Source organism: Sus scrofa, chromosome X, assembly GCF_054392235.1.
Source record: "Sus scrofa isolate SSC_HxYL_T2T_F1_AM1 chromosome X, Sscrofa_HxYL_maternal_Yorkshire_Landrace_v2.0, whole genome shotgun sequence".
Lineage (NCBI taxonomy): Eukaryota > Metazoa > Chordata > Mammalia > Artiodactyla > Suidae > Sus > Sus scrofa.
The window spans coordinates 73545006-73566514 of record NC_139401.1 but is presented as its reverse complement, the minus strand read 5'-3'; positions in this window follow the sequence as shown (position 1 = coordinate 73566514).

Sequence of the window (21509 nt, the reverse complement as noted above, 5' to 3'; positions counted from 1 at the left end):
TGTCTCATAGTTTTTAGAGTATAGGTCTTTTGCCTCCTTAGTAATTTTATTCATTTTAATGCAATGGTAAATGGGATTGTTTTCCTAACTCCTCTTTCTGAACTTTTGTTGTTAGTGTATCAGAATAAAAGATTTCTGTGTTTTAATTTTGTGACCTGCCACTTTACTGAATTCACTGATGAGCTTTTCTGGTAGCTTCTTTAGGGTTTTTTATGTATAGTATCATGTCATCTGCAAACAGTGATACTTTTACTTCTTTTCCTATTTAGATTCCTTGATTTCTTTTTCTTCTCTGATTGCCATGGCTAAGACTTACAAAATTTTGTTAAATAAAAGTGGTTAGAGTGGACATATTTGTCTTGTTCCAGATATTAGTGGGAACTCTTTCAGCTTTTCAACATTAAGAATTATGTTAGTATTGGTTTATTATATATGGCCTTTATGTTGAGTTAGTTTCCCTCTATGCCCATGTTCTGCAGCATTTTTAACATAAATGGTGTCAAACTTTGTCAAAATCTTTCTGAGCATCTTTTGCAAAGACTATTTGGGTTTTATTCTTCAGTTTGTTGATGTGGTGTATAATATTAATTGATTTGTGTATGTTGAAAAATCCTTGCTTTCCTGGGATAAAACCCATTGGCTCGTGATGTTGTATTTGGCTTGCAAATATTTTGTTGAAGATTTTTGCATCTATATTCATTAATGATATTTGTGTTACCCTTGTTTTTGGTATCAGGGTGATTGTGCCCTCATATAATGTGCATGGACATATTCCTTCCTCTGTAATTTTTTTGAGAGTTTCATGAAAATAGGTATTAATGTTTCTCTAAATATTTGATAGAGTTCACCCCGTGAAGCAATCAGGTCTCGGACTTTTCTCCTTTGGAAGTTTTTACCTCACATTTTCAGTTTCAGTACTTGTGAATGGCCTTTTAATATATTCTATTTCTCCTGGCTTAGTGTTGGAAGGTTGTACTTTGTTAGAGTCTGTCCATTTCTTTGAGGTTGTTAATTTTATTGGCATACATTTGCTTGTAGTCATCTTATGATTCTTTGTATTTCTGTGGTGTCAGGTTTGATTTCTCTCTTTTTACTTGTAATTTTATTGATTTGAGCCCTCTCCTTTTTTTCTTATTGATTTTGTCTAAAAGTTTATCATTTTTCATCTCTTTCTGTTTCATTGTACTTTTCTATTGCTTTCTTTAACTCTATTTCATTTATTTCTTTTCTGATTTTTACAATTTATTTCCTTTCTACTAACTTTAGGTTTTGTTTGTTCTTGCTTCTCTAGTTGCTTTATGTGTCAGATTAGGTCATTTATTTAGGACTTCTCTTATTCCTGAGGTGAGACTGTATTGCTATACATTTCCCTTTCAAAACTTCTTTTGCTGTGTCTCATAGGTTTTGGATCGTAGCTTCTTTTTTTTGTCATGTGTCTCTTGGTATTTTTTAATTTCTTTGGTGATCCATTGGTTGTTTAGTAGCAAACTGTTTAGCCTCCAAGTATTTGTATATTTTGTAGTTTTTTTTTCCCTTTTTGTTGATTTCTAGTTTCATAGTGTTGTGATTGGAAAAAAATGCTTGATATGATTTCAATTTTCTTTCTTTCTTTTTTTTTTTGTCTTTTCTAGGGCTGCTCCCTCGGCATATGGAGGTTCCCAGGCTAGGGGTCCAGTTGGAGCTGTAGCTGCTGGCCTACACCAGAGCCACAGCAACTCGGGATCCAAGCCACATCTGCAACCTACACCACAGCTCATAGCAACGCCGGATCTTTAACCCACTGAGCAAGGCCAAGGATCGAACCTGCAACCTCATGGTTCCTAGTTGGATTTGCTAACCACTGCACCACAATGGGAACTCCTCAATTTTCTTAAATTTACTGAATTTGATTTATGGCCCAAGATGTGATCTATCCTGGAGAAATTTTCAGGTGTACTTGAGAAGACTGTGTATTCTGCTGTATTTGGAAGGAATGTTCTATTAATATCAATTAAATATATCTGGCCAAATGTGTAAATTAAGGCCTGTGTTTCCTTGTTGATTTTGTTTGCATGATCTGTCCATAGATGTAGGTTGGATGTTAAAACCCCCATATTATCCTTGATTTATCCTTTGATGGCTGTTAGAAGTTGCCTTATATAATGTGGTGCTCTTTATTTGGGTGAATATATAATTATAATTGTTGTATCTTCTTGGATCAATTCTTTAATTATTACGTACTATCCTTTCTGTTTCTTGTAACATTCCTTATTTTAGTCTATTTTCCTGGTATGAAAAATGCTACCCTAGCTTTTTTATTTTGTTGATTTCCATTTGCATGGAATAGATGATTCCATGCCCTCACCTTCAGTCTGTATGTGTCCCTATATTTGAAGTGGGTCTCTTTCAGAGAACATATAGACAGGTCTTGCTTTTGTATTGATTCAGCCCATCTATGTCTTTCAGTTGGAGCATTTAGTTTATTTACATTCAAAATAATTATATGTATATATTTATTTATTTATTGTCATTTTCTTAATTGTTTTGAATTTGTTGATGTTGATATTGGACTTTTTTCTTCCCTTACTCTTTTGCTGTCTTCTCTTGTGATTTGGTGATTATCTTTAGTGTGTTTTGGGTTGCTTTTCCTTTTTTTTTAATATGTGTGCCTATTTGTCTTTTTTTTGAGCCATACGTCTGACATATGGAAGTTCCCATGCTAGGGGTCAAATCAGAACTACAGCTTCCAGCCTATGCCACAGCAACAGCAACATGGGGTCCAAATTGCATCTTCAACCTACACTGCAGCTCATGGCAATGCTGGATCTCTGACCCACTGTGCAAGGGCAGGGATCAAATCCACATCCTCATGGATACTAGTCGGACTCATTTCCATTGCACCACAATGGGAACTCCTGTCTCTTTATTATTACTATTATTATTATTATTATTATTATTATTATTATTGGCTAGTGGGTCCCTCCATGTTTTGAAATAGCATTCTGTATATATACAAAATTATTTTAAGTTTCCTGTCATGTAATTGCAAATGCATTTTCAATATCCTGTATTGGCACATTCCTCTTACAAGTTTTGGGTGTGATATAATTTTTGCATATGGATAATTTCATATATTTACTTTATGTTTACCTTTACTGGTGAGATTTTGCATTTGTATTTTTTCTTGTTTCTAGTTGTGGCCTTTTCATTTCAACCTAGATCAGCTCCTTTAGCATTTGTTGTAAACCTGGTTTGGTGGTGTTGAATTCTTTTACCTTTTGATTATCTGTAAAGCTGTTGATTTCTCCATCATATCTGAATGATAGCCTTTCTGGGAAGAGTATTCTTGGTTTTTGGTTCCTCTCCTTCATCACCTTAAATGTATCTTGCCACTTCCTTCTACCTTGCAGAGTTTCTGGTGAAAAATCAGCAGTTATACTTGTATACTATTTGTTGATTCTCCCTTGTGGCTTTTAATATTTTTCTTTGTATTTAGTTTTTGTGAGTTTGATTAGTATGTGTCTCACTGTGTTCCTCCTTGGGTTTATCCTGCATGGGATTCTCTGCGTTTCCTCAATTTGAGTGAGTATTTCCTTTCCTTTATTATGGGAGTTTTCAACTACAATCTTTTCAAATATTTTCTATTGTCCCTTCTTTCTCTCTTTTACTTCCAGGACGTTTATGATGTGAATGTTGCTGTGTTTAATGTTGTCCCAGTTGTCTCTTAGACTGTCCTCAATTATATTCATTCTCTTTTCTTTACACATTTCTGTAGTAGTGATTTCCATTACTCTATCTTCCAGTTCATTTATTCACTCTTCTGCCTTAGATACCTTCATATTGTATTTTTCATTTTTAGTGTATTTTTCATTTCACATATTGTACTATTCATCTTTTTTCTTGTTCTTTAAATTTTCTAGTTCTTTGTTAAATATTTATTGTAACTTCTCAATCTGTGCCTCCATAACTTTTTCTGAAATCTTGGGTTATCTTTACTATCATCACTGAATTCTTTTTCAGGTAGTTTGCCTATCACCTCTTCATTTATTTGTTTTTTTAATGTTTTTATATTTTCCTTTGTCTGAAACATGTTTTGTTGTTGTCTGATACTAATTTTCTGTTTCCCTTTATAGTAGGTATATAGATGTGGCTGCTGGTGCCCAGTCTTGGAGTTCTTGGGGGTAATGTCTGCTGACATGTACCCAGAGCACCTGATGGGAGCAGTGGTATCACATTACCTGTCCTAGAGTTGGTTGGCTGCTAGAGATGTGGTCCATGAGGGAGGTAGCAGTGGTTCATGGTTAACAAGACTGCTCTTGTAGAATGGCTAGCAGCAGTGGCTCATGTCACCCCTCTCATTACCAGACAACTCTCAGGACTCTTCCTTGTAGTTGACAATGTCAGTGGCTGCTTCTGAGATCCCTCCTTTTGCCAGGGTAGCTCTTGGGACTATTCTCTGTAGTTACTTGGGAAAATGCCATTACTGTGGTCCTTTCCTTTGCTGGATCACTTTGGTTAGCACTCTATGTATCCCCAAGGGTGGGTACTTCTCTCTGGCCTTTCCTTTTGCCAAGGGGCTAGTGGGCTCACTCTATGCAGCTGTGATGGTGGTGACTGTTGATCCTCCTTCTGCTTGTCAGTAGCTGCTTGTACTATGGCTTCTAAATCTACAGAAGGTGCAGTCCTGCCACCTGAGAGTGGATTCAAGGAACAAAGCTGTAGTGGTGCATTCCACCCTTCCCTCCAGCATCCATAAATGATGTCACCTGGCCTCTAAGCCCATCTGGATTTCCTCAACTTACACCATCAAATGTGATCAACCTAGACTCTAGTCCATCCAGGCTGTTTCTGCAGTCAACCCCAGTTTTTCCCCATGAATTCAGTACCAGTTCTCTTCCCACGTCTGATCTCCAAATCCCAAATTTTAGTTCCGAACCCCTGCCAACAATAGCAGATGGTTGGGAAGTACAAGGCAGTAGCACTGACCATTTGTTCAGGACTGTTTCCTTTTCATTTGCTCCAAACCAATTTCTGTGTTCTTCTCCAAGATGCTAAAATTCTTCCTCTCTGCCAGCTAATATCCCCACCATTGGGGGGATTTCTTAGTGTTAAGGGGGTTTTCTTTTTTCTCAGATCTCTCCTAAGGTTGAACGTCCCATTCTGCCACCTTTTTCATTTTCTCTCCTTTTCTTTTTTCTTCTTTCTTTTGTCCCATCCAGTTTTGTGACAATTTTCTTGCTCTATCATAATCCTGAGTTTTTTCTTTTTTGCTAGAATTCAGCAAATTTTCTGTGTGAATCGTTCCAAATATAAAGGGTTTTTGATGTATTTGTGGGAGTTGGTGAGATTCACATTTTACTACTCTGCCATCTTCTCCTGCCTCTCCCTGATAATGATTTTAAAGAAACAGTCATAAAGATGCTCACTGTATGCAGAGGAAGAATGAAGGAATTCAGTGAGAACTTGAATAAAGAGTTAGCAAATATAAGACTGAAACAACCAATGATGAAAATTAAAATATCTGAAATCACTAGAGGGAATCTACAGCAAATTGCATAATACAGAAGAATGGATAAGGGATTTGGAAGATAGAATAGTGGAAATGACCTAATTAGAACAACAAAAATTAAGAAAGCTTTTATGTTATTTTTAAAATTTTTATTTATTTTTTGGCTGCAAAGAATCACTCCTGCCTTTATTTCTTCAGCAACCCTCAGTGGGTGTCTGGGCCAGTACTGCAGAGACAGCTGATACTCTGAGGGATGACTTCCCAGAGACTGTGGTCAGATGTTTCTTAAGAAAGCTTTTATTTTAAAGAGGATAATTTAAGGTACTTCTGGCACACCATCAAATATACTAATTTCACATGTTTATGTCCAGAAGAAGGAGAGAAATAAAACACATTTAAAGAAATAATGGATGAAATGTTACCTCACATTAAGAAGGAAATAGACACTCAGGTCTAAAAACAACATGAAATTCCAAGAAATAGGGGGAAGGATCAAGATGGCAGAGGAGTAAGACATCGTGCCCAACTTCTCCCTCGAAAACATCAAAAAAACACATCTACATGCAAAACGATTCACACAGAACATCTACTGAAAGCTGGCCAAAGAACTTTAACCTCCAAAAAAGGGCATGAAACTCTCAACATAACTGGCTAAAACAAAAGAAAAAAGAAAAATAGAGAGAGAAGGAATCAGGATGGGGCTAACATTTGTGAGAGGGATCTGTGAAAGATAAAAGGAACCTACACCGTGGGAAGACACCTAACTGACCAGGAGATCAGTTGAGATAGATGGACCTCAAATTCACTGAGAAAAGCACAGCTGGACAGATTAGGGCAAAGTAGAGAGAGAGCTCTAAAGATCATCTGCACCACTTCCCCCGACACCACAGCCTGAGATGTTCAGGCAGGGGCTGGTGCTGAGACACAAGCTCTGGAGTTTAGGTCTGGGGAGAGGACTAGGTTTCGTTGTGTGGAGACAGTCTGAGGGGTTAAGGAGCAGTGTACCATGGGCTGGAGAGCAGTGAGCTACAGGTTGGGGAGTGGAACACTACAATTGAGGAAACCCAGAAGGAGGTCTAGGCCCACAGGAGAAGCAAGGTGCCATTGTTGGGAAGGACAAGAGGAGGAGGGGTGGACCACCATAGGAATCTCCCTGAAGACACAGAGGGTCTCAGAAGATGGAGCACCTCTTGCACACTCTATGGCTGGTGAGAATCCACTTGCTTGGGCTACAGGAAACCTGGAGTTTCTTATGCAGGCTATGGGTGACTAGGAAGCTTTAAGGTGGGCTAAAGGCAGTGGGGGGCTAAGTGTAATGTGGTACCTCTTGTGTGATCTACAGGAAGAAAGAACAAACTAAAGCTGTCATCTCAGAAACCAGAGGGAAGCATGGCCTGCCATTAATAGAGGTCTGTGAACAGGTTCCACCTGCAACCCCAGTCACCTCAGAGGTCAGCAAAAAAAAAAAAAAGGACACTGCAACCAAGCACCACCCATTGTTGGTCTCACTCCCATGGGAACATACTGGCCCTGATATTACTACTGCCAAATGCTCCAGGCAGTGACCAAATGCTGTATCACTGTCCTTTCCCAATACCTTGCAAGTGGGAGCAGTGGGTACAGCATCTCTTGTGTGGCCTAAGCAGGAAGGGGTGCTTCTTGCATGTTCTACAGGTGGAAGGGGCAAAGTATGACAGTTATCTCTGACTCCAGAGGCAGGTATATCTCTAGGGTGTGTGAACAGGCACCACATGCAGCCCTAATCACCTTAGAGGGCACCACGAGGAGGGCATTGTGACCAAATACCAACTGTTGTTGCTCTTGCAACCCTGAGAACATACCGGCCCTGCTGCTGCTGCTGCCACTGCCAAACACTACAGGCAGCAGTGCCCACACTCTTGATCACTGCCATTTCCCAGGACCCCAGAACTATGAGCAGCTTGTGCAGAAACTTTGGTGTGGGCTAGGTGGGATGGGGTGATTCTTGTGACATCTACAAATGGTTAGAGCAAACCACCACAGCTATCACTGACTCCAGAGGTGGGTGTGGCCCACTACCACTAGGGGTCCCTTTACTGGCAGCACTTGTAGCCCCAATCACCTCAGAAGGCACCACAGAGGAGGGCATTGCAACCGAACACTACCTGTTGTTGCTCTCATTCCCCTGAGAATTCACACACCCTGCCACTGCTACTGTGAAATGCCCTGGGAACCTCAGAAATCTTCCTAATGTTCATTACCACTGCTTGGGGGACTGCACCACTTTCCTTCAGGTCCTTGCTGATGTTAAGAGCCCAGCAACCAGGCACTTACTATCATCCCTACCCATTGCCTCCTTCTCCCTGAAAACACGCTCAGCACCCTGCAGATATCACCCTGCTCACACTGAAGAAAGAGACAGCAAATATCCAAACTCCATGCCAAAAATAAAAAGTAATCCCCATAAAATACAAAGGGGTGCTCTTGCATAGAGTTATCCCTTCAAGACTACAGTTTGGCTTCCCTAAACTCACAGAAAAAGGAAAACATAAGCAAGATGAAGGGGCTTAGGAACAAACCCAATTAAAATAACAGGAGACTTCACCTGAGGCATCAAGCAATGAAACAGACCTGTGCAGTCTAATACACACTGAGTTCAAAAGTGAATTAGTGAAAATACTTAAGGAATTAAGGCTGAACATCAAGGATTTAAGAGTGGATAGAAATAGTAATGCAGATTACTTTAGAAAGGAACTAGAAAATACAAGGAGAAACAACAAAAAAATAAAAAATTCATTTGCAGAGATGCAAACTGAGCTAAAGGAACTAAAGAGCAGAATGAATAATGAAAAGAAAGAATTAGTGACTTGGAAGATAGAATAATGGAAATCAATCAATCAGGACAGCAGAGAGAAAAACAAATGTAAAAACATGAAAGCAATATAAGGGAACTATGGGATAATATAAAGAAGGAAAATCTACACTTAACAGGGATTTCAGAAAGAGAAGAAAAAGAAAAGGGGATTGAGAATGTATTTGAATTATGGTTGAAAACTCTCCAAAATCTAAAGGAAAAGGATATCAAGATACAGGAAGCACAGAAGGTCCAAAAATGTTGAACCCAAATATGTCAACACCAAGACATATTATAATAAAAATGGCAAAAGTTAAAGATAGAGGATGCTAAAGGCAGCAAGAGGAAAAAAAGGTATAAATTATAAAAGAATCCCACTAAGTCTATGAGCTAATTTTTCTACAGAAACACTACAGGCCAGAAAAGAGTAACAAATATACTCAAACTTTTAAAAGGAAAAAAATATTGCAGTGTATAATACTCTATCCAGAAAGAATATCATTTACAAAAAAAAAAAGAACAGGAAATAATTTCCCCAAAAAAACAAAAGCTAAAAGAGTACAGCAATACCAAAACCATTATAAAAGAAATACTAAAAGGGCTTCTCTAAATAACAAAAGAAGTAAGAAGAAATAGGATGGAGGAAACCACAATTGGAAGACAATCACTTAAATAATCCAGCATACAGAAATAAAGTGGGGAAAAAATCTACTGTAAAAGTGAGGATAAACACAAGGAACAGCAAAAGGACAAACATGATGTTAAAACAAGATTCAAAATCATAGAACGTGGGGAAGGAAAGTAAGAAAATCTAGACTCTTTTTTTAATCATGTGTGTGAGCCCATATGAATATCAGGGTAAAGAAAGCAGTTATAAAAAGGGATTAACATACTAAAAAACAGGGCAACCACAGATCAAAACCAAACTTTACATTCATAAAAACCAAAAAGAAAAGTACACAAGCAAAAGATATGTAGAAATCATCCAACCACAAAAAGAAAGGAGCAAAGAAGAAACATAGAATCAACTGAAAAAACAAGGTCTAAAATGGCAATAAATACATATTTATCAATAATTTATCAATGGAACGAATTTTCCAATCAAGATACAGAGACTTGCAGATTGGATAAAAAAGCAAAAACCTACAATTGGCTTTCTACAGGAGACTCACCTTAGGGCAAAGAACACATACAGATTGAAAGTGAGGGATGGGAAAAGATATTTCATGCCAATGGACAAGACAGCAAAGCAGGAGTCGCAATTCTCATTTCAGACAAAATACACTTTAAAATGAAGGCCATAAGGAAAGACAAAGAAGGACACTATTTAATGGTAAAAGGATCTGTACAAGAAGAGGATATGGCAATTGTTTATATATATATATATCCCTTTAATATAGGAGCATCCAGATATATACAACAAATACTAACAGACATAAAAGGAGAAATTTATGGGAAAACATTAACACCTCACTCACATCAATGGAGAGATCCTCTAGACAGAAAATCAATAAGGCAACAGAGACCCAAAATAACACAATAGAAGGGTTAGACCTCATTGACATTTTCAGGACATTACATCCAAAGAAATCGGGATATACATTCTACTCAAGTGTACATGGAGCATTATCAAGGATCAATCACATAAATGGGGCACAAAATTAACTTCAACAAATTTAATAGTATTGAAATTATTTCAAGTATCTTCTCTGACCAACAATGGCATGAAGCTAGAAATCAACTACGGGAAAATAAATGAGAAAAAAAAAAAACACTTGGAGACTAAAAAACATGCTACTAAAAAAAACCAATGGGTCAATGAGGAAATCAAGAAGGAAATTTAAAAAATACCTCAGGACATATGATAATGAATACACAACCATTCAAAAATCTATGGAAAGCAGCAAAAGAAGCACTTAGAGGGAAATTAAAACTGATACAGGCCTTCCTCAAAAAAGAAGAAAAATCTCAAATCAATGACTTAACCCACAACCTAAATAAATTAGAAAAAGAAAAATAAACAAAACCTAAAGTCAGAAGAAGGAAGGAAATTATAAAGATCAGAGAGGAAGCCAATAAAATAGAGATTGAAAAATAATGGAAAACATTGATAAAACCAAGAGCTGGTTCTTTGAAAAGGTAAACAAAATTGGCAAACCTCTGGCCAGGCTGACTAAGAAAAGGAGAGAAAAAAACCCAAGCCAAATAAACGAAATAAGAAATGAAAAAGGAGAAATCACAATGGATAATGAAGAAATACAAAAAAACAAAAGAGAATACTAAGAAAAATTATATCAACAAATTTGACAACCTAGAAGACATAGACAACTTTCTAGAGACTTACAGCTCACCAAAACTAAACCAAGAAGATAGAGTAATTGAACAGACCAACAACTAGAAAAGAAATAGAATATGTAATAAAAACACTTCCTACCAATAAAAGTCTTGGGCCAGATGGCTTCACAGGCAAATTCTACCAAACATACAAAGAGGAACTTATACCCATTCTCCTTAAACTTTTCCAAAAGGTTGAAGAAGTTGGAACACTCACAAAGATATTCTATGAAGCCACCATTACACTAATACCAAAACCAGACAAAGATATTAACAAAAAAGAAAATTATAAGCCAATATATTTAATGAATATACATGCAAAAATTCTCAACAGAATTTTAGCCAACTGAAAAGGTCATACACCACGACCACGTAGGATTCATTCCGGGTTCACAAGGATGGTTCAACACATGCAACTCAATGAATGTCATAAACCACGCTAACAAAAGAAAAGTCAAATAGTACATGATCATCTCAGTAGATGCAGAAAATCATTTGACAAATTCCAACAACCATTCATGATAAAAACTCTTACCAAAGTGGGTTATAGAGGGAACACACCTTAACATAATAAAAGCCATTCATGACAAACCGACAGCAAATATAATACTCAATGGAGAAGAGATGAAAAACTTCTAATTAAAATCTGAAACAAGATAAAGATGCACAATCTCACCACTTTGACACAATATAGTATTGGAAGTCCTAGCCACAGCAATCAGACAAACAAAAGAAATAAAAGGTATCCAAATTGGAAGAGAAGAGGTAAAACTGTCACTGTATACAGATGACATGATACTATATACAGAAAACCTTAAAGACTCAACCTCAAGACTACTCTAACTGATCAACAAATTCTGCAAAGCAGCAGGATACAAGATTAACATTCAGAAATTAGTTGCATTTCTGTATACTAACAATTAAATATCAGAAAATGTGTAAAAAATATACATTACATTTAAAATATCACCCCTCAAAATTAATTACCTGACCAAGGAGGTGAAAGATTACATGCTTAGAAAAATAAAACTTTAATCAAGGAAATTAAAGAGGATTCGAAGAAATGAAAAGATATTCCATTGCTCCAGGGTTGGAAAAATTAATACTGTAAAAATGGCCATACTACCCAATGCAATCTACAGATCCAATGCAATCCCTATCAAATTACCCATCGAATTTTTCACAGAACCACAATAAACAATCCAAAAATTTATATGGCTCCACAAAAGACCCAGAATCACCAACCCCATCCTAAGGAACAAAAAAAAGCAAGAGGCATAACTCTCCCAGACTTCAGGCAATATTACAAAGCCACAGTAATCAAGACAGTGTGGTACTAGTACAAAAGCAGACATGGAGACCAACAGAGCAGAAGAACCCAAAAATAAACCCAGACACCAATGGGCAATTAATCTTTGACAAAGGAGGCAAGAATTTAAAATGGCAAAAAAACAGCCTTTTCAGCAAGTGATGTTGGGAAAACCGGACAGCTTCATGTAAGTCAATGAAACTGAAAAACACCCTCTCACCATGCACTAAAATAAACTCAAGACGACTTAAAGATTTAAACATAAGGCAAGACACCATCAAACTCCTAGAAGAGAACATAGGCAAAACGTTCTCTGACATCAACTGTACAAATGTTTTCTCAGGTCATTCTCCAAGGCAAAAGAAATAAAAGCAAAATAAACCAATGGTATCTAATCAAACTGACAAATGTTTCCACAACAAAGCAAACCATAAAAGGAACAAAAAGACAACTTTCATAATGGGAGAAAATAATTTCAAATGATGCAACTGACAAGGGTTTAATCTCTAAAATATACGAACAACTTATACAACTCAATGCCAAAAAAGCCAACAACCCAATGGAAAAATGGGCAAAAGACCTGAGTAGACATTTCCCCAAGGAAGATATACAGACGGCTAACAAGCACATGAAAAAATGTTCAACATCACTGATTATTAGAGAAATGTGAATCAAAACCACTATGTGGTCCCATCTCACACCAGTCAGAATAGCCATCATTAATAAGTCCACAATTAACATTGAGAACTATGTATAGATACTTACATCACAACACAGCAATGGGGGGGAAATGTATGAATACATGTATGTGTAACTTGGTCCCCATGCTGTACAGTGGAAATAAATAAATAAATAAATAAGTCCACAAAAAACAAATGCTTGAGAGGGTGTGGAGAAAAGGGAACCCTCCTGCACTGTTGGTGGGAATGTAAGCTGGTACAATCACTATGGAGAACAGTATGGAGCTACCTTAGAAAACTATGCATAGAACTACCATATGACCCAGAAATCCCACTCTTGGGCATATATCCAGACAATACTTTCCTTGAAAAAGACACATGCACCCGCATGTTCATTGCAGCACTATTCACACTAGCCAAGTCATGGAAACAACCCAAATATCCATTGACAGATTATTGGATTAGGAAGATGTTGTGTGTATATATATATATATATATATATATATATATATATATATATATACAATGGAATACTACTCAGGCATAAAAAAGAACAAAATGATGACATTTGCAGCAACATGGATGGAACTAGAGACTCTCATCCTGAGTGAAGTAAGTCAGAAACACAGAGACAAATACCACAAAATAGCACTTACATGTGGAATCTAATATGTGGTACAAATGAACATTTACATGGAAAAGAAAATAATGGACTTGAAATCAGAATTGTGGTTGCCAAGGGAGAGGGGAAGGCAGTGGGATTTACTGTGTATTTGTCATTAACAGATGAAAACTCTTGCCTTTGAATGGATAAGCAATGAGATCCTGCTGTATAGCACTGGGAACTATATACAGTCACTCATGATGGAGCATGATAATGCGAGAAAAAAGAATGTATACATATATGTGTGACAGGGCCACCTTGCTGTATAGTAGAAAATTGATAGAACACTCTAAACCACCTATGATTGAAAAAGTAAAAATCATTTAAAAATTCCATAAAATATGAACCCAATAGGATTTACCCTAAAATATAATTAAAATGGACAAATTTATGATAAAAAGAGAGTATTTTCAAGACAGCTTAATAATAAAAAACATCTCTTGTAATGGAAACTTCTTAAGACTATCAGCTGATTTCTAAGCACACACTTTATAAGCCAGAAGGGAGTGGCAAAATATATTTAATGATGAAAGGAAAAAAACAACAACAAAAAAAAACCCTTAAACTCTGGAATACTCCATCCAGCAAACTTATAATTCTGAATTAAAGAAGAGGCGTTCTTGTTGTGGCTCAGCAATAACAAACCTGACTAGCATACATGAGGATTTGGGTTCAATCCTTGGCCCTGCTCAGTAAGTTAAGGATCCACTGTTGTTGTGAGCTGTGCTATTGGTTGCAGATGTGTCTCAGTTCCTGTGTTGCTATTGTTGTGGCATAGGCCAGTAACTGCAGCTCCCATTCATCTCTTAGCCTGGGAACCTCCAAATGATTGCAGGTGTGGCCCTAAAAAGCAAAAGAAAAAGAACTAAAGAACAAATAGTTTCCCAGTCAAGCAAAAATTAAAGTGTTCATTCTTCAGTGGAAAATGAAACAAGGACTAAACGGACAAAATATCAACATAACCCAGCCAAGTCCAAACTTGCAGATTCCTTCTTATCTAACAGGCCCATGTAATGGATGAGTTCCCCAAAACAAAAATTGTTCCAAGGCCACAGACTACATGGTTCAATAAAATGACCCCTGTCTCTAAAAACCAAGCACCCTCCTGCAGGGGGGAGCTTGATTCTTGCTTGCTCAGAGCTCGTGACCACTCTGTTTTTTAATAAACCCTACTTGCAATCTCATTGCTCTAGCCTCTGCCTCCTTCTTCCTCTCTGTTCTAACATTTTTTTTGGTGCTGAAACCTGAGAGGGTTAAGGCTACCTGCCCTTGCTAATTCCTAACTCCCCCATCTTACAAATAAATACTTATGTGTTTGTGTGAATGAGAAGATTATCAGACGCGAAGCAAGTATGGAGTCCCTATCCGTGGTTCTGTTAATATCCCTCGGTGACTTCATAAGGCATAAGGCAGTCTTTTGGGCCCAGATGGGACAAAATACCTAGTTAGGGTGTATACTGACCTGAAAGTACCTAAGAAGCACCTATCCTGGGACTTCCCACGAGGGAGACAGCCAGAGACGGACAAAGCAAATATCCCCTTTCACCCTAATCCAGTCTTTCATAACTCATTTCTCTTTACTTTCAGCTGACTGAGCTCTCAAGTTGCAAGCACCCTCTGATGATTTACACCACATCGCACCCCACATTGGCCTCCAACTCACAAGTGGCAGGTGAATAGAGTATTGAGTTTCCCTCCTTTTCTATCTCTCATTTTCATACCTGGTCTGATCTCATTTCCTATTTTCCATCTCCTCACCAAAAAAATCTAGGTGCCTGGTCTGCTGGGTCTCATCTGGTCCCAGGGACCTGTTGTATGCTCCCCCTCCTCCAGAAAGATGTTTCTTTATCATAGGGAAACATCATTCACTTTCAGATCCTAGACTTCACAAGGGGACTCCCCTCTGAACATCTAGGTGGTTTTTCTTATCCAGATCCTAGGCCCTCTCAAGGGGACACTTCTCTGAGAGCCTAGGTGGGCTTGTAACCCCTTACTCCAAAACCTCCACTCCCAAATTAATGCTATGGGTGCCTCCTCCTCTCAACCCCTACACAATACACCTATCAAGTATCTACTTTGCAACATTTCCACCCTGGGACTCTGTCCATATATTAAACCCAAGCATCTCATGTTTTACTGCAGTGCGGCCTGGCCTCACTATAAACTAGGTAACTGAAGCTAATGGCCTGAGAATGGTACACTTGATTCCCAAATTCAATGTGATCTTGAAAATTTTCTTCAAAAAAATGGGAAAAGATGGGAAGTTCCAGACCTTCAATATTTTAATTTTCTAAGATCTCAACTCTCTCTTTGTTCTGACTTCAACTTATATCAGGTTCTTCAGTTAAATAACACCCTCCTCCCACTTCACCTCCCACAAACTAAAACAGAAATACCCCCCTTTATCTATCTTCTACCTAAGACTTTGACCTTATCGATGCCTCAGCTCCCTCTACTAACTCACATCACCAAGAACCCCTGTACCCCCTGCTCCCATAGACCCCCTTCTCCCTTATCCTCCTGCCCCTATAGCCCCTACACCTTTTTATTCTCCATTAATCCTTCATCTATTTATCCTCTCCTTCCCTGCCCCCAGAGTCCCAATTCTCACCCCAAAAGTGGTGACTCTTCTCAAAATAACAACCTCTTTTATCCCCCACAACCAGGTCTTTAGCTCCAATCCTCCCTTAAGTTGCAGGAGTAGAAGGAATATTTAGAGTTCATGTACCCTTTTTCCTGGGAGATTTATCTCAAATAGAAAAATGCTTAGGATCTTTCACCACAGATCCAACCACCTATACTAAAGAATTCCAATATCTAACCCACTCTTATGACTTAACCTGGCAAGATATCTACGTTATCCTTAGCTATACTCTCTCCCCTGAAGAAAGGGAACAAATTTGGCTGGCAGCCCAAACCCATGCAAACTCCTTACATACTCAAGAACCCTACTAACAATTCTATTGGAACTCTAGCTGTCCCTCATGTGGACCCTAATTGGAACTATCAGGTGGACTCCCCAGACAGATGCAAGAGAGGCCACTTTATCTCTTGCTTAATAGAAGGGATAAAGAAGTCCTCATTAAAAATAGTTAACTATAATAAAATCAGATAAATAATACAAAAATGCCAAGAAAATCCAACTCTTTTTATGTCCAGGCTTACCAAGGCTATTCTTATGTATACTACCCTAAATCTAGAGAGTGAAGAATAGAAAAAAATGGGGAAAGTTACTTAAAAGCTAAATATCTGACTCATGACTAAGTTAGAAAATGAAGCTATGAGATCTCTGTGTCTGTCTATGAGTTTGTATGTATACCATCTATGTCTTAACATTGGGATGGTATTATCAAAAGTTAAATGTAAATGAGCCCTATTTCATTAGCTTAAAGGAATTAAACACATATATAAATTCTCAAAATATGAACGGGAACTAACTGGCCATAGTTAATTTTAGGTTCATGTGAACTAGAAAATATTCAGTATTAAAATAATATCTTGTATTAAATTAAAGTTTGTTTATATAATTAATATAGACATATTTTTTAGTTATCAACATTAAGTGTAATACCTTATCATGTTGTACCTAGGCATAATAGAAATCAAATAAGATACTTAGACTTCAGTTACTAAACAGAGAAACTAAATTCATTTAAGACTATTAATTAGTATGTTCAATGCCATCCTGAGATGTTCTCTATTAAAAAAACACATGTTTAAGAAATTATAAGAGACAGTCAATAGTTGCTTTAGAAAAGTAGGATATGTGTGTTTTCAGTAAAGAATGAGTAATGGAATTGCATTTTATTAAGGGGGAAAAAAAGATAGCCTATCTTGTAGCTTGCTGCTCTGGATGGAAAAATAAGGGACAAACTAGTGTGGATACAGAAAATGATACAAGGTGTGTGGAAAGTGGACACTGAGAAAATAATGTTTGTGTATGGTCAGGACTAACTAAGTTTAGAATTATATTTAATTGAGTAAACTAATTTTAAGAGTAATTTAGTGAAAAACTTGAATTTGGTTTCTGTCTCTCAGTTAAAATAAGGTTTTCTTAAAATGCTGATTTTGATAGATTATGTGAATTTCTTTGCCTTTAATTTGAATTCACTTTTAAAATCCTTTGTTACTTTCATTAAAAAGATAAGTAATGTTAAGCAATAATATATGATTCTATTTGACCAGGTATTTTTAAACTTTTCCTTGTATTTTTGTATAAACTTCTTAAGTATAAATTACAGGGGCGTTCCCATCATGGCTCAGTGTGGTAATGAACCCTAATAGTATCCATGAAGACTCAGGTATGATCTCTGGCCTCACTCAGTGGGTTAAAGAACCAGTGTTGCCATGAGCTGTGGTGTAGGTTGTAGATGTGCCTTGGATCTGGCTTTGCTGTGACTATGGATTAGGCCAGTGGCTACAACTTTGATTCAACTACTAGCCTGGGAACCTCCATATGCCATGGATAGGGCCCTAAAAAGACAAAGAAATGTGTTTTGCAATTGGGGTATACTTTCTACAATCCTAATTTGGTTATATTTGGTAAAAATGAGAGTAATTTTAAATAGAAAAATTGTTTTGATTCATATTCTAGTTTTGTGTATTGAGGTTAGTGTTTACCATCTAAAACTCACCTCCCAAATAGTTCTTTGCTGCTATTTTACATTAAAGTTTAACTAAATTACTACAAAAAATAATCTAAGTTTGTTTCTGAAGTTGATTGCTGTACTCTGTCTCTGGGTGAATATCAGATGTCCCATGATAACAATACAGAGGTCTCTACATTCTAAAAAAAGTATCATTTAAAGGTATGTATTCAGTCTAGATAAAAGGTTTCTTGCCAGGAATTCTTATATCTCATATACACAAAGAGAGTTTAAAAAATTAACTCTTAAATTCATATTTCACACTTAAGGAGGGCTTCTGTATTGGACTGGTTTATAGAGAAAACTACTGACTTCAAATGTACTCTAAAACAAGTCTCTAATAAGAAAAACACCAATACCTAGACAAAAAAAAGCTATCAGAAGTAGACAGCTGACCCAAGATGCTGGACCTGATTCAAAACCATCAAATCAATCACAGACAAATGGGTCAACATCATTCTGGCCTTGCAGACCTACAGATACCACCAGATTCCTTCCACCTCCCCCAACCCTTAATCAACACCCCTATTCAGCAGGAAGAAGCTATAGAAGAAGAGACCTTCAACCCTTTTCCCATTAAAAACAGGAGGAATATTAGGTTGAAAATGAAACAAGGGCTAAAAGGACAAAAAATCAACATAACCCAGCCGAATCCAGACTTGCAGATTCTTTCTTATCTAACAGGCCCATATAATGGTTGAGTTCCCCAAAACAAAGTTTGCCCCAAAGCCACAGAATACGTGACCCAACAAAATGACCCTGTTCATAAAAAACCAAGCACTCTGCAGTGGGGTGGTAAGGGTGGGTGTAGCCTGTGTCTTGCTTGCTCAGAGTTCCCATCCACTATGTTGGTTAATAAGCCCTGCTTGCAATCTCATTGCTCCATCCTCTGCCTCCTTCTTTCTCACCATTTTAACATTCATCACTACTAAATCAGCCTTAGAAGAAATATCAAAGAGTCTTCTTTAAGTAGAAAAGAATTGGCCTTAACAAAAAACAAGAAAATATATAAAAGGGTCTCACTGATAAGGGCAGATGTATAGTAAAAGCAGCGAATAAGTCATTTAAAAAGCTAGTATGCCATTAGTTTGTTTTCTATGTTTGTGAATCTATTTCTGTTTTGTAAGTTCAATTGTATCATTTTTTTAGATTCCACATATAAATGATATCATATATTTGTCTTCATGTGACTTGCTTCACTTAGTATGATAATCTCTACATTTATCTATGCTTCTGCAAATTGAATTATTTCATTCTTTTTTATGGCTAAGTAATTATGGTTATCACAGTGTAGAGGGAGAAGGGATAAATAGGGAAATTGGGATTAACAGATATGCACTACTATATATAAAATAGGTAAACAATGAGGACTTATAGTATAGCAATTACCATTTCTACTCTGCTCATTAAGAAGTCACTCCCCATGTCCTCCATTTTTTTTATTCCTGCCAGCCACCAATCTGCATTTTGTCTCCATGAATTGACCTCTTTAGGATATTTTTTAAATAAAATCATATAATATGTTTTTTTTAAAAGCTGGTATGAAGGTTAAAAGGCAAAAGTGTTGTAATCAATTATAATTACAACAATTAGTTTAGGGACACACAAATAACAAGACGTCAATTGTGACATCAAAAATATAAAAAATGCTGAAGGTAGTAAAAATGTAATATTTTTAAAGTTCTTTTGAACTTAAGCATAAATCAGTCTAAAATAGAGAGCTACTTACATAAGTTGATAATGTGGACCTTGTGGTAACCACAAACCAAAACTTACAATTGATATACAATAAATAGAAAGGAATATAAACAATAATGCTAAAAGAATCCATCAAACCACAAGGAAGGAAACAAAGAGAAGACAGAAACACAGAAATATAAAAACAGTAAACAACAAAATAGCAATAAGTATATAGCAATTAATAAATTAAAAGGACTAAATATTTCAGTCAAAAGAAATAGGGTGGCTGAATGGATAAAATCAAGACATATATATATATGCTGCCTACAAGAGGCCCACCTCAGATCTAAAGACACACAAAGACTGAAAATGAAATGATGGAAAAATATTTTCTTTGAAAAAGGAAAAGAAACTTGGTATTTCAATACTCATATCAGAAAAAAAAAACTTTAAAGAAAAGGCTGGAAGAAAGGACAAAGAAGGCCATCATACAATGATAATGGATATTACAATTGTGAACATTTATGCTACCAACAGAGGAGCACTTAAATATTTACAGCAAATATTAGCAGAAATAAAGGGGAAAATAGCAATACAGTGCTAATAGGGACTTTAATACCCACCACATACTTAAATGAATGGGTAGATCACTGACACAGAAAATCAATAAGGAAATAACATCCTTAAGTGACACATTAGACTATATACATATACATATATATATATATCCACGTATATATACAAAAACAGCAGAACAGACAATCTTTTCAATTGCACTTGAATTATTCTCTAGGGTTAATTACATGACATTAGGACGCAAAACATGCCACAATGAATTTGAGATTTCAATAATACAAAACATCTTTTCTGACCACAATAGTATGAAAAAAAATTGTATTGGGGGAAATAACAATTAAAAACAAATAAAAATAAATAAATAAATAAATAAAATTTTTAAAAAGAAAAACCTGGAAAAAATACAATCACATGGAGATTAAAATCTACTTAACAATCAATGGGTGGATGGAGAAATTTAAACAATTAAAAATATCATGAGAAAAATGAAAATGGAAATATAACTTTAAAAAAATGTATGGGACACAATAAAATTAGTTCTGAGTGGGAAGTTCATTACTCAAGAATAAGGAAAATGATGGGCCTACCTTAAGAAATGAGAAAAATTCCAAATAAACTATTTAAATGTACATTTAAAAAACTAGAAAAAAATAAGCAAAATCCAAAGTTGGTATGAGGAAGAAAAAACAGTTCAGTGCAAAAATAAATGAAATAGAATTTAGAAATACAATAGAAAAGATCAAGGAAAAATATGGAAGTTCTCAGGCTAGGGGTCCAGTCGGAGTTGTAGCCTCTGGCCTACACCACAGCCACAGCAATGTAGAATCTGAGCCATGTCTGTGACCTACAGTACAGCTCGTGGCAACACTGGATCATTAACCCACTGAACAAGGCCAGGGATCTAACACACATCCTCATGGATACTAGTTGGGTTCATTAAACACTGAACCACAAAGGGAACTCCAGAGTTGATTCTTTTTAATGGTCAACAATATCAATCTTTAGCCAGACTCACCAAGAAAAAGAGAGAGCCCAAATAAGGTTAGAAATGAAAGAGGAGAAATTACAAATGACACCACAGAAGTAAACATGATTATAAAAGAATATTACGAATAATTATATATGAAAAAATTTGACAACCTAGAAGAAGTAAATACTTAGAATATTTCAAGACTGTAGCATGAAACAATAGAAAATCTGAATAGATTGACTGCTAATAACAAAATTAAATCAATCATTTAAAAGTTCCACAAAACAAAACCCATGTTAAGATAGTGTCAGTGGTGAATTATACCAAAT